Here is a 15,321-nt window from a genome sequence, read left to right as displayed (position 1 = left end):
CATTTTGTCTTTGCTTAGGCATGTCGACTTGACAATTTATTTACAGCAGAAGAGGAGGAGCAAGCGGATGCTTTCATAGTGTGGGACCTTTCCTGACCATAATTGTTTCCCATTTCCGTAATTTTTACTTGGTGCCTCCTTTCCTTGAGATAATGAAGGATATAGGAACAGTAACAATTCCTGCTGCCTGCTGACTTCTCTGTTTCCTGTTAGCTTTTTAAAGATACAAAGTGCCCAATATGCTGAAGCCCCTTGGAAATTAATATTAGCTACAAAATCATGTTGCACTTGTTCAGTTCTCATCAGAAGGGATGTGGGTCTCCTTACGAGGGTATTCCTCTTTAGGTGGCAGTGCGCATTGCTTGCCTTGTACCAAATGAGGATTTGTCAGCACTGTTGCACTTTCTGTCCCAAAGTCTTGCTCTAAGAACACCACTATTCATTCCCAGGGAGCTTTCACATGACAGAACCCCCACACACCATGGAATGTCCAATTCATGATCATGTTTATTGAGTCTGATCCTATGCCTGCTGACTCATAAGCTGCATGCCATCTTTAATGTGGGAGACGCTGTACGCTTTCTCCCAGCGCAGAAGATCAGTGCATGCTGGAGCCAATACCCAGCATGTTTGGGCCTTGTATTAGGGTCCGAAGAATTCAGTAGCCTACCTACTGATTCCCACTCTGTGCCCCTTTCCTATCTGTTTGTGGGGGTTTGTGTATTTAGGAGGTGACCTAGTGGGTAGCATGTTTTCACTGTTTTTCAATGAAGTTAATTGACTTTGAAGATTTTTTTTTTAATTAAGGGTGTAAACTAATCCTGGAGGGGGCAAGGTTGGAGGACAACCTCTTGTTAGACTTTTCTTGTTGTCTTACAATTTTGCAATCAACATTGGTTTAAAAACATGAGTTTTCACATTTAAATTCTCCCCAGTTACTGATTATAAAGAAAAAGAGGGGCTTGATACAAACACAGGGTTATGAGTGTATATTTGACTGTTTGCATCTGAACATTTTCATAAGCACACACACACATATATATATATATATATATATATATGCTGAATATTTTTACACAAGGACATCTCTTGCAGCTAAACCATACTGAAGGAAAGTATGTGCTGAAAAAATGATGGTAATGACGCATGCACATAAATTTTCTGCTGTGTCATAACATACTGATTTTCAAAACCATTGATGATGTCTGAATAGCAAGTTGAAGAAAAGTCTTAAGATTTTGGAGACTTACAGTTCAGCAGATCCGATGCTGGATATGGCATATGTTGTGCTTCACTCACAAGGAAACGGCTTTTGCCCAAGGGGTGTCAAAGTACTGGAAACAGCCAAGGTTGTCAGGCTGGGCCCAGAGGGGACCTCTGGAAGATTGCAGTTACCTCTAGGGAACTCTAGTGTTAAAGTGAACGTTTTTAAAGGACGTGGAATGATTTGTTCTTCAGATGGCACCTTGCTCTGCCAAAGACTGGGATAGGATAGGCAACATAATTAAAAGGAGCATTCCAGCTCTGTCCCTTGCTTTGGCCCAGCCTCCAGAATTTCCTCCCTGGGAAATAATTAAGTAAATAAAACCATTTCCTTTGGAAATATATCTGCCTGTACAAGGAAACACTAATGACTCCTTAATGAGAAATATTGTGGATTTAAGGAAACGGAAGAGAATTCCCCATTCTGTGCCTGTGTTCTTTCTTCCTTTCTCTTTTTGGTGAAATTGAAATTGTGCCCTATCTCAAGATTACCTTCAAAAAACATTTTCAAGCTTTCATCTCAAGTGCATCATTTATTTATTTGCTGGGATATTTTTTATTAAAAACATTGTATATCCTGCCTTCCCTCCTCCCCCCCCAAAAAAAAAAAATCTCGCAGCAAGATTTATTTTTTAAAAAAAGGAAAGGTACAGGTAAAAACCACAAAAAGTTATAATACTAAAGCAAGTTAAATTCATTCTAAATATTAAAACAAAATAGAAGGAAAAGGAATTTAAAAACATTTCAATAAAATACATCATCCCAAAGCTCTTTCTTCAGCAATTAGCTATTGTCACCTTTCCCAGAATAGCAAACTCTTTTTCTGTCAACAGAGGTTTAAAAGGGACGGGGCCAACCCAGTCAATATTCTGTTATTTCACTATCCTAAGAACAGCTCAAACTACATTAATTCAGTGCTATGAATACTGTACTTTAAAAGCCAGGCACTTCCAACAGAACCAAAGCAAACCCAGTTCTGTGCCACAACTTGAACCTTGGTTTTCCACCTCCAAGTCTATTGCTATTGCTTGCTGTATCCACCAGCCTATTTGTTTATTTATTTATTTATTCTTCAGTGTAATATATACTCTGTTTTTCTATCCAAAGAGGCCCAAGGCAGTTAGTAAAAGAAAATCCAAGCATAAAATGATTTCTTAAAAACCCATAAACACAGCACTCTTAGGCTGTTTTCACACTGCAGTCAAACAGTCAAAGTCAAACTCTTATTGATCTGAATGGCACTTACTTCTGAGTAGACTTGTATGGGAGTGCACCATTACTTTACAATCAACAACAAATCTAAAGCTACAAACAAAAAACGAACTATGTAGAACGATCTTTCAATGTTGCTGTTCTTCTTATCCTGTAGGGCTGCCTGGTTATCAGTGCCTGGTGGGATACCATTTGTGCTGAATAAACAACATTAATTGTTGTTGTTGTTGAACGTATTCACGGTCAGCATTCATAGCTTTTGTGGGGTTTTTGGGCTATGAGGCCATGTTCTAGAAGAGTTTATTCCTGTAGATGCCAGCCACAGCTGCTGGCCAAACTTCGGGAATAAACTCTTCTAGAACATGGCCTCATAGCCCGAAAAACCCACCAAAAATGTTGTTGTTGTTGTTGTTTTGTGCCTTCAAGTTGTTGGCAACTTTATGGCAACCCTAACACAAACCTATCACAAGGTTTTCTTAGCAAGATTTGTTCAGAGATGTTTTGCCATTGCCCGCCTCTGAGGCTGAGGGACTGTGACTTGCTCAAAGTCACTCAATAGGTTTCCATAGCTGATCAGGGATTTGAACTCTGCCTCCCAGAGCCTTGGTTCAACACTCAAGCCACTACATCAGACTAGTTCTAAACCAGATTAAGCAATGTGGAAAAGGTTAAAATGCGCTATCTGCTGTGTAGAAACCTGCATGCCTTGCATTTCAAAAATGAAGGATGTGCTAGTCATAATACTCAATCCTTTTCCCACCCCTCTGTTTGCTCACTTGCTACAGGAGAGTTAACATTCTCTTTTGTCAGATACCAAAAAGTACAACATTACGTGGACTTCTCTTGATTTATTATCTTAAGTCCAGACCTTCACCTTTAAAGTTCTTTACTACTCCGCCTCACCCTGCTTATCTCTTCTTGCCTTTTTATTGTCTCCACAGTCTTCTGTCAGTTTGCCAACATTTGTTTGGCAGGACTACCTTCCCTCCCTACCTCCTTTTCAAATGAGTGGAATATTCATTGTATGACTGACATCATCCTATTAAACTCTTTTGCAAAGAAACACATTTACTACTACTTTGTGTAGTTCTGTTTGCATTGATATGGCCAAACGAATGTTTTACCCAAGACGGTCATCATCAAACTTATTATTATTTTGGCCCCCAACATAAAGGTAGATACCTATGGCAAAGCAATTGCCCCACTTTTGGAAGCATCAATTTGTCACTGCCTAATAAGCATATTGTTCTCATTTTAAAAGCCATAGGTATCTACCTTTTTAAAAAAACCCAATGCATTCCTGAATTATATTTTAAATATAAACAAAAGGCCCACTATTATTATTTTTTGCTCTGGAGCTTGGAGCATTTACATTTTGGACTATTTATAATATAGCCTGGCTGGGGGTTCTGGGAATTATAATCCTGAAAATTAATTTTTGAGTTCTTTTCTAACTTTATGATTTGATATTCAAACATAACCCTTTTCTCAAAAAAAAAATCCCTCAAGATTTAATCTCTGAGGTCTTCCCCATTTTATCCTCAATATACCCCTCAGTTTTGTACTGAGAAAGAAGGCGTGGAGCAATAAACTTCAAGACAATTGGAGATTAGAACTCACATTTCTCTAATCCACAGGCAACATTATGGCCTCGGCCCTATTGTTAATTCCAACTAATTGACTGATTTGAATCTATGGGATTTATCGAAGTGTTGATTTACTAGTCAATTCAGTAAGTCTGTTCAGTTGAGACTACCCAATAGAGTTAAGGCATTTCTCTATGCTGTTTTCTACTAGCATTTATGAACTCACTGGTAGGTCTCATACCTACTTCTTACCATAAGTATGTAGTTTTGTGTATCTTTCTCTACTATGAAGATTCATTAGCTGTGACAGGGATGGTGAACAGACAAACTGCTGCCCAGATGGAGCCATCAGAGCAATTCAGTCTGCTGCAGCAGACCTATCAAATTTTAATCAAGGCATTATTAAAAGTTTACCCAAGGTTTGATTGTAAGATAAATGAGGGAAAAGATTTTTCAAGTGGAAAGAAAGATAATTGACAGACGTGGGAATTTTATATTAGCCTCCTGAGACAAAGGACAAAATGAGACCACTTTGTGAAGTTGAAGGCTTTCATGGCTGGCATCCATAGTTTTTTGTGTGGGTTTTTCAGGCTATGCAGCCATGTTCTAGAAGAGTTTATTCCTGACATTTCGCTGGATGCATAAAAATCTATAAGACCACTTTCATTCCATGTACAAAAGCCAACTGGACTGACCACAGACTTCTCATTCAGTACAGATGATAGGCCAGCATCATCCTCTATAGTTGCAAGGGACAGGCTAGTTTATGGGACATGGGACAGGTTGCCTGTCATGCAACAGTCTCCTACAACTTCTTGCTGCTATCCTCCAGAATCAGCTGCCTGAGATAACTTCTTCATTTTTTTAATTGGCAGAGCCAGCATGGTGCCTTATATCAACAGATAAGACTATTTGGTCACCTACTCTCAAACCTAGAGCTTTGAAAAATTACTTTTTAAAATTATACCTCAAATAACTCTCCAATCACCAAATGTTGTTTAAGTGGTATCTGACTCCAGATAAATGGCCAAAAATGTATAAAGGTGTGAAGAATGTTTTTGGGCAATGCAATAAGCAAATTGGATCCTACTTACACTTGGGATGGAAGTGTTAAAAAGCATAGATAGATAGATAGATAGATAGATAGATAGATAGATAGATAGATATTATGTATAATATCTGGGAATTTAAGTTAGACCAGAGACCTATTAAATAAGATAAATTTAAGGGATAAAAGAGAGAGAAAGCATCAAAGTTTAATTAACTACATGTTTATGCAAGATATTGGAAAATTAAGAAAATATCTAATAATTTGGAATATTTAGAAACGGTAAAGGATTTGGGAGAACTGGATAAATTAACTAATCATATAAAGGCAAATTCAGAGGAGGTTTATCTACAAAGATGGAATACTTTTATATGCTTCAGATGGAAGCAAAGAGGGGCTATTATTATTATGGGATTTGTTGTTTAGAGAGTAAAGTTCACGTTTTTAGATGTAGGAAAGAAAAGTGGATATACATTACATGATAGATAATTAATGAAAAACAAATAAGGATAAAACAGTACGGAGGAGAAACTGAGATATATGTTTCAGTGGCAGTTAGAGGAAAAAAGGAAATCTTATTTTAATGAGGGAAGGGGGTAGGAGGTGTTATTAGGGCTGATGTCTTTTTTGTTTGTTTCTGTGTTAATGTCCGTGTTATAGTCTAGTTTGTATGTTGGTTTTTATTTCTTGAAAACAATAAATATTATTAACATTAAAAGTGTGTGTGTGTGTGTGTGTGTGTGGCCAGGGGAACCAATCTCTAGGCCAACTGCACAAGAAACCACAGGAGATTCTAGGGTGCTTAGTCCCCCCGCCCCAAAAGCTAACTTTTCCATGCTTTGCCTGGACTTTTCAGAGCCTCTAGCCTTCTTAGCAGCTTCTTGAGTTGGAGGCCAAAGGGGAGACCTTCTACCCCCAAAATGTGTTCTCTATCACTGATCTGGTATTGCATCTCTTTTTAATGAATTTCACACACAAGCTGATTATAACTAAATTCAGAAGTGGCCGAGGGCTTCCACAACAAGGAATTCATGGTGGATTTTGTTTCAGGCTTTATAAGAACTACCCAAGGTGTTGGACCTATTTGGGGGATTGGGATTCTCATTTGAAGTGAGAATTGAACCCCAGAGTGGATTCACTGCATCCATTACATGGACGTCACTAGCCACTAGACTCCCATGGTCCAAAAGTGTGAAGCACTGTGGTTATTTTATGATACTTTGGTGGAAAAATATATCTACATTTCTCAAACTTAGGCCTGTTACAGACTGCCAAAATAAAGCTGCTTTGGATCTCTTTGGAGGTATGCTGTTTAAATGATGCATGCATCCTAAGAATCTGGAAGCTGCACCAAAGCTGCACTCCAGTGCTTAGGAATGGAGTGTGGCTTTGGCACAACCTCCGGACTCTTAGGACCCATGCATCATTTAAATAGCATACCTCCAAAGAGACCCGAAGCAGTTTTATTTTGGCAGTCTGTAACAGGCCTAAGTTTTGGAGAAAAACATGTATCCTGAAATTGCAGGTAATGTCCTTCCCTGCACTATAAAAGCCACATGATTCTGCCAATAGAAATGTGTAGTGCATGCATTACTCTTGCAAATCAAGAGAGAACAAATAAAATATGCTGAATACTGTACTATAAACTCTAGAATAACAGAATTCTAGGGGGTGGGGGCTAAAGGACTAATGAGAATTTACAAGATCTGGGACAAGCAAAACCATGGCTTTTGCTCTTAAAAACCCATTTTGCAAGGAGATAAATGGAATTGAAGTGAGAGAGCTTTACTTTAGAAAAATCGGACTGTGATCTTTTCTACCCTGAGTCACTTCACATTCATTTTGTACTCTTTGTTGGCTTCATTTCCACTTTGATAGATCCTCAAAGCCAATTAGTTTGCCTTAAAGAGGATGCTCCAATGTCTGGTTCTGCAAACACAGCTAATGTGTCTAATCAGGCATAAGCACACAAGAGCTCCTGTAGCATACGGGTGATACATTAGCAATTTACACTCAGCATAGGTAGTCACTGGACCTAAATACCCTAAAGGCACTAGATCTTGTATGATCTTGGAAACTAAGCATGGTCACCCTGGTTAGTACTTGGATTGATGACCAACAAATATCATGGGCTGTAGGCTCTATTTCAGAGGAAGGGACTGGCAAAAACACATCTGAGTATTCCTTGGCAAAGAAATTCATGGGGTTAACAGGCAACTTGAAAGCACATACACACATAGGTAGTCATTAGCTCTGATATTAATGGATCCTTTTGCATTTCTTATTATTTACCAGATCAGCAGAATACTCTTTAAGAAATATGAAGTCATTTATTTCAGCTCAACTTTTCTACTCAATAGAAAGTTAGGAAAGCAAGAGTTATCGAATTAAAATGAAAAGTGGAGAGAGCGGTGGTGCTGAAAAGATGCCATTATTATGTGAGATCCCCCCCCCCATCCTTTGCTTTGTCTTTTACATGGTCTGAGATCCTATATGTTCAAGCATAGGCAAGAATTCTGCATGCAAAACTCTGATAGGGCTCCTATCTCACTACCTCCAAAAATCATTGTTTCATTGTGATAGGAGCCCCCCATGGCCATTCCATTGCTGGAGGAGAGTGGGGATTGGAGAAGCATCTGGCTGTATCCTTATAGCCAGACACAGATGGAGAACATATTCTGCCAAGAGCTGTTGGGGTTATATGGAGGTCTCAGCAGATGCCACTGGTTTGCACATGGCTGTGAGAACATGATGCTTCTCTCCACAAGCAGCAAAATATCTATAGAGGCTATCGCACTGCAACATGAGTCCTGCAGAGGGAGGAAGAGAATACCAGCCAGTGAAACAACAAAATGCCTATGCAGGTGTAAGATGGACTTACATCTGCATATGTTACTAAGAGGATGCCAGGCACAATATATTATCATAATCTTTGCCCAAATCCTACACAAATTACTTTTGCTCCTCTGTTCAGTTATTGCTGAAATCCAAGAAGTCAACTTTTTTTAAAATGGCATTGAGAGACAGTGTAATTCATATTTACCAGGATGTCTGATTAAAGTAACCATCTTTTTTAAGGCTGTTAGTACTTATTTAATACTATAAACTACCCTGAACATGTCAAGAAGCAGTGCCAGTATTAGGCTTGGTCAAGTAGTGATTCCCATGAGCCCAAATTGAATTATTAGTCACATTTAGAATTATTATTATTATTATTATTAAGCTTTATTTATATAGCGCTGTAAATTTACACAGCACTGTACATAAAATCATTTAATTAGACGGTTCCCTGCCTTCATGCTTACAATCTAAGAAGACATGACACAGAAAGAGAAGGGAATGGTTGAGGGGAAGGGGATCAGGTCCAGCATTCTTCTCTCCCTCTGAGTCCTGGACCATGGCAGATGGACAGATGGAGGGATCTGTATCTTAAGGATAGGCCTGATGGCATTGGCCTACCCTCTCTCCCCCTCTGAGGCCAGGATGGAGTTGGATGCCTTCTGGGAGGGCGGAATTCCTTTAAGGGAGGCCTGATGGGATAGCTTTGACTTACCCTATTCACATTGATTAAATGGTAGCACCTTAGTTGAGACTAGCAGTTGAATTTGGGCCACGGTTACCTAAACTGAGTAAAATAGCCTTCATGCAGGCATTCAGAAACCTTTCTGACCTGGAAAAGAATTCTGTGTTTGTTATTTGCAGTGCCACCAAAGCACTGCATGTAACAAACACATGTCTGTTACATGTACATGTCCACTTATTTCTTTTATGGCTTTTTTGTCTTTAGGTCCCCTCAAAAAATTGCACAAAAATCCACATTATTTACATAATTTTGTATGTGTATGTGAGAGAGTGTGTGAGTATACCTGTGCACTATTTGATTATTGGTGTTGGGTTTTGTTTTGACAGGGTATCTCAATGTATCATGACACTCTTTGTCATTGAGGATAAAAAAATTGTTAATCTTCTTTACAGCCTTACACATTACACATTTGTCTACCAGCACAATACCTGAGAGCCAGACGGACATCTCTTTCTGCTTTGACTCCAGTGTGGATTCCTCTTGGGGTGGATCTTTATTTTCCATTTCTATCCCCTGAGTATTTGCCGCACTTACTCATTCTGATATATATTTATTGCTCGCATTTCCCTGAAGCAGAGCTGGTAAACAGTCAGCCTCTGTTTGTTTTGTTTTGTTTTGTTTCTTTCTTTGTTTTGCAAGCTCTGAATAATCACCTAGGGCTCCTGTGACCACCAGAAAAATAATGTTGTTATTCTTGTTTCAAAAATAAAGATAATCATACTTCTGGAGGCTTCGTTACAACAAGGTATATGGGCTTATTTTAATGAATTGGTGTTTTTTATGTTGTTGTATTTTTAAACACAAGTAAATTTCTAGTCACTTTCGGGGGGGGGGGGAATAAACTACACAAATTTTTTGGCAGGAATCTGAAAGTGTCAAAAATGGTCCCCAGATCCACGCAGTTGCCCACATTGGCCTTAAAACTCAACTGTTTGGATTTTAAGTTTTTAAAATAAATAAATAAATGACAGAGGAACTTTTTACATTGCATATCAGAGACCCAACTAGTCCTCTCTATAACTAGTTCTTGAAATGGGAGAACAGGTTCTTCCTAGGCTCAATGCACTTTAAAAACTCTACTGAAATGTCCATGATTGTAGGCCCATAGCAAATCTCACACCTAAATGTTCATGGACAATAATTTTCATTGACATCTTTGGAAAACTGCTATGTGTCAACAGAATTAAGATGATATCCACACTGCCAATATACTGCCTGTGGTCTTTCACAATTAAATTACAACATCTGATTTAAAGAGATAAGGTAGTTATGTGCTTGAAACTGTGTTAATAATTAGAAGCATTCAAGATTTTCTCTGTGTAATTTTTAACTTGCACAACTACTAAATATGCAGGTGATAACCTAAGGCTTTAGTCTTACTTAATATTACTGTAGGACCATCTCTAGATAAGATAGAACAAGTTCTTCATTAAATAAGCACATTTTTTGCTTATTAACAAGCCATGTTATTGAAAACGGTCCCTGGTTAAGCCTACGCTTGAACATTTAGTATTACAACTCTGTGTGAACACTTTCCAGCAATACATGTTCATCTTTATCACTGCATGCAATGTTCTATTTGGGTTGGCCATCTTCTACATTTAGTTATTTAGTTGCTATACATTCCAAGAAAGATGAAAATCAAGTTATTAGACAAACCCAAGAACTAACAACTGCTAACAAAGGTTTGAGCTAATAATACCAACAACAATTATCATGTGAAGCTAGTTCTCTCAGTAATGATTTATTTTAATGGAGGTCACAGCTACTCAGTCCTAAAGGCGAAGCAGATGCAAGCTCAACATATCAAAGTTGCCTTCACTCCAAAACCAGGCCCAAAAGTTTATTTATATGTGTACAGATGCTTAATGCATACTGAAATTCATGCTTACCCTCCAACATTTCACAGATGAAAACTAAGACAAATGTTCCCCAGCAACATCAGAGTGTGGTCAAGTTGGTAAAAGTTATTAATGAGGAATAACAAACTAGTAGAGGTTGCACTTTGCATTGGCCTGAATCTACAGGAAAGGACAAGATTGTGCCTCCTCTTGTCTACTCTCCCTGCTGATTTAATTGAATACAAACTACATTTGGACATTGAACTCACATTGTAGCCATTGAAGGGGGCTGAGGATAAAGGGAGAAAGTAGGAGGAGAAGAGCCCTTGTGGAGCTTGCATAAATGCCGATACTGCAGCCACTCATTCACAAACCACAAATGGAAGTCGCAGCCCTCAAAATTCACCCCAAAAAGTTTGCCCAGGTTGGTGTAATTTCTTTGTCACTATCAAGGCAACTACGGTACTTCTCTGTTTGAATCCATAGCTCCAGTTTGAACAGGCAGACCTACTGCTTCATTTTCTTGATGCTTCATGTGTGGTTTTAAGAAGGGACTTAAATGTCTTGTTCAACTCTTCTTCTAATGGCAGTGTTGGCTTGGTGCCACAACATCCCACACATCTTTGTATCTAACTTGCAACTGTGTATATTCGAATCTGTGCAGACTTACCTAGAAAAGAGAGAAAAGCAGAAGAATATAATAAGAGCCTGTTTATAGAATCATAGAATCGTAGAGTTGGAAGAGACCACAAAGGCCATCCAATCCAATCCCCTGCCATGCAGGAAATCTTTAGTCCAGCATGTTTTTCCTGCTGTGCCCAGCCAGTTGCCTATGGGATTTTAGGTGTGTTAAACATCTAATATATAATTCACTGACTCTGAACCCAGACTTAGAATTTTTGAAACCTTTATTTAAAAAAAAAAACCCACAGTATTATCACTTGTTAAAGATGAAAGGTAGAATCCAGCGAAGTAAAGTACTTTTTCAATCACACTGAATTTCAGAGAACCAGTTCAAATATATGCTTAATTCTTCTCCCTCTAAATCAATAAGGATTTAAATATTCTTCGTATCACTTGGGTCATGGCTGCAATCTATAGAACAGTTTCTTTAAAAAGAAGGCCCATAGAGTTCAGTCAACAAACTGGTCCTTTTTATCTCTGTTGTCTGCCATGGTATGAATGTATAAAGTATAAAGAGTTATTAGAGGAAAGGTTATCCTTAAAATTATGTACTGGTAGACAGGAAGCCTGATGGAGATGTGTGTACAATAAGTGTCTTTTATAAGTGAAAATATCCTACTTTGACTGCTTCAGTTTGAGCTGCTTTGATATTTCTTTATTCCTTTATTTACGTGATACAAGCAAATATTTTTTAGATCTTTAAACAGAAGTGCTTAATAGTCGACACTGGAAACTCCCTCGGGCATTTCCCAGGATTGCTGACATTCACAAAAGAGGGGTATCCAACATGGAATAATACGACCCATTTTCCTACTTGGCTGCCAATCCAAATAGCTATTCCTCTGATCCCAGAAAGCCCCAAAAGTCTGGAAGGGGAATTTCCACTGTTCCAGATCGCTTCCAGCTCCACTTCCTTTTGTTGGTTGTCATTATAAGGCTAGTTTCATGCCTTCCTCTGCCTTGAGAAAGAGTTTTACAGTTGTTCTGGTAACTATCCATTGCAGAAATAATTATAGCTGTCTTTCCCAAACTTTGGTCCTCCAGGTTTTTGGACTTCAACTCCCAGAGGTCCCAGCTAGCTTGGCCAACAGTCAGGAATCCTGGGAGATGAAAGCCAAAAAATCAGGAGGGCAAAGTTTAGGAAACACTGCCTTATCCTAAGTGATACCTGGCATGGGAGGGGGAGGGATGGAAACCACACTCCAGTTAGCCCTCCACATTTGTGGCTTTGACTTTTGCAGATTTGATTATACATGGAATTGAGTAGTATGTTCTCTAGGAATCTTTAGGTCCTCCAACGTGACTCTGCAGTCAACTTTCACCAAATGCTGCACAAGAGGACCTAGTGATTCTTCAAGAGAAGACTTCTCTGGGCATTTGTAGGTTCTCCAGCACAATTCTATGGTCAGTCTCTGGCAGATGTTGACCACAGAGTTACACTGGAGGACCAGAGATTCCTAGAGATTTTCTCAGATAAAAATATAGGGTTTTTTTTTTAACATTTGCAGGTTTTCCCACTTTCACAGGGGTCCTGCACCCCCACCCCAGCAAATGTGGAGGGTCCATTGTACATAATATAAGACTATATTTGGACTTTAACCACCATGACAACTTCCTATAGAATCCTGGGATTTGTCATTTAGGAAAGGGTATTTAGAGTTCTTAGTCAGAGAGGTTGAGTACCTCATCAAACTACAAACCCCAGAATCTTGTGTTTTTCAACATTTCTTACAAATAATAGACAATACCAGAGTATAGATTTATACAAAATAACAAGGCTTCTTCTCCATCACTCTGCATAGCCTCACAAGATTTACAATGAAGACTGCTAGGCTTTTGTTTAAGTGAAGAATTGGATGACACCTTGGGCCATCTTTTTTTCTTTCAACAAATGATTTATGTCCTATGGACTTTCTCCTATATTACTATTTATAGTGTGGCCTGCATAGTTTCAATTTGAATAACATTATTGTAATAATATTTTACACACACATACAAACATATGCTCATATATTTCATGTTTATACCCTAACTCTTTTTGTTATTTCATTGAATTAGTATTATCCTTTCTTTTTGTCCTGATTCATCCTCTCCCTCTACAACTTTCAACATAGGTTACATATGTCTATGCTGGAGAAGAGTGCTAAGGATACTGTGGACTGCTGAAAAGACAAACAAATGAGTTCAAGAACAGATCAAGCCTGAATTCTCCCTGGAGGTCAGGATGATCAAATTGACGCTGTCATACTTTGGCCACATCAGGAGAAGGCATAACTCATTAGAAAAGACAGTAATGCTGGGGAAGAGGGAGGACAGTAGAAAGAGAGGAAAAACACACACCAAATGGCTAGACTCAATCAAAGAGGCCATAGGCTGAATCTGCAGGACCTAAGCAGAGCAGCGAAGAATAGGGAGGCTTGGAGACATCACATCTGCAGGGCTGCCATGAGTTGAAGTTGACTCCAGGACAATAGAATTTTGCACTTAGCCCTTAAATAATTCCCTCCTCTTCCTCTGTCTCCCCCATCATCTTCATTTATAACCTGCCTTTCCCCTGATACTGTGACTCTCAACTGTTGAGTGGCATGCCAATATTCATATAAATCCCATTAACTGTATGGGTCTACTCTGGACAGAAGTAACACTTTAAGGCCCTATTTTTACTTTTAAAAATGTATTTCTTTCCCACTCTTCAATCCCAAAGAGCTCCCAGATCAGCTGATGAGGTCACCAAGCAATCATTTCAACAGAAGGGCAATCTACATCCTTCTAAATGTTGCTGGTATCCTTGTTTCAGGCCCAACCAGTACAGCCAATGGCTAGCCAAGCCGTGAGCAGGAGTTCCACAGCATCTGGAAAGATGCAGCTTTCCTAACTCCCATTTAAAACCAAAACAATTAACAATAAAACAGAAAACAACAGTAGTAGAAACATATTTTAATAACAACAAGCTTAATAAATTTTGAAAGAATTAGGGAGAATGATATATAATATAATATAATATAATATAATATAATATAATATAATGGGAATTAGTGGTTAAGATGCCAATTCTGACAATCAGAAGATCAGAAGATTGGCAGTTCGAGGCCTGAGTGCTGCATGATGGGGTGAGCTCCTGTCATTAGTCCCAGCTTCTGCCAACCTAGGAGTTCGAAAGCATGGAAAAGTGTGAGTAGATCAATAGATAAATCACTTTGATGGGAAGGTAATAGCAGCCAGTGCAGTCATGATGGCAGCGTTGCCAATTTCTGGAGAATTCCCTGGAATCCGGGGAATTTCGTTAATTTCTTTTTTCTACCAAAATATGGGGATTTTGACTGAATATTCCAGTAAATATTGGGGAATTCTGGGGATTTTGGTAAAACATTCCAGGGAATATCTTCGAGACTTGTTGGCAACACTGAGATGCTGGCCACATGGCCACCATAGTAGTCTTCAGACAATGTTGGCTCTTTGGCTGAGTAACAGAAGTGAGCACCACCCCCTACAGTCAGTTATGATTAGACATTCATATCAAGAGACTACTTTTACCTTTACCTTTACAATATACAGTACGCCTGAGCTATAGGAGGGCACCCCATACGTGGCTTCCTGCTTAAGCAGAAGCCGTGCAACGGGAGAATGAATAGTGTGCATGCCCACAAAACACACACTCTCCTACACCGCGAGCATGAGCCCCATTCAATCAAATGGGACTTGAGCTTATGCATTATTCAGCTTACGTGAGTGGAGGTGTCCGAAACGGATCCCCCGTGTAAGCCAAGGGACCACTGTAAATGCAATTTTAAAAATTAAAAAAACAAAAACTTTAACAGAAACCTTTTAAAACAACATCCAAAATGCCCAGGTGGACAAACAAACTGGTCACGTGAAACCAAAATGACATTACAGTTGGGACTAGGCAAAGTCTCCCTAAGAAAGGCATTCTGAAGACAGCTTTTCAAAAGTCAACTGGATTTTCAGCTTTAATCCTAAATACTTACCTTGAGAATTAAAGCAGTTTTGCATAAACAGTGAACATGTCATGTTTCTGATCCCTTTGTTTCTATACATATCTGCTTACTCTCAGATTGGAGTGTACAGCAGGGATAAAATCATGTG

General features: G+C 38.8%; 1 protein-coding gene across 1 annotated transcript in view; it reads right to left on the bottom strand.

Moving 5' to 3' along the window:
• LIFR (LIF receptor subunit alpha) overlaps window positions 1–9,161 on the bottom strand; it is a 140,991-nt gene extending 131,830 nt beyond the window's left edge. The window contains exon 1 of the mRNA XM_089496393.1: window positions 9,121–9,161. The gene's annotated coding sequence lies outside the window, so the exon portion shown is untranslated. The remainder of the gene's footprint in view (window positions 1–9,120) is intronic.
• Between the last annotated feature and the right edge of the window lie 6,160 nt (window positions 9,162–15,321).

Source organism: Sceloporus occidentalis, unplaced genomic scaffold (genome assembly GCF_023333645.1).
Source record: "Sceloporus occidentalis isolate IW3139 unplaced genomic scaffold, rSceOcc1.0.p SCAF_1, whole genome shotgun sequence".
In the NCBI taxonomy this organism is placed as follows: domain Eukaryota; kingdom Metazoa; phylum Chordata; class Lepidosauria; order Squamata; family Phrynosomatidae; genus Sceloporus; species Sceloporus occidentalis.
Note: the sequence above shows the minus strand (reverse complement) of the source record. Positions and strands in the feature narration are given on the sequence as shown.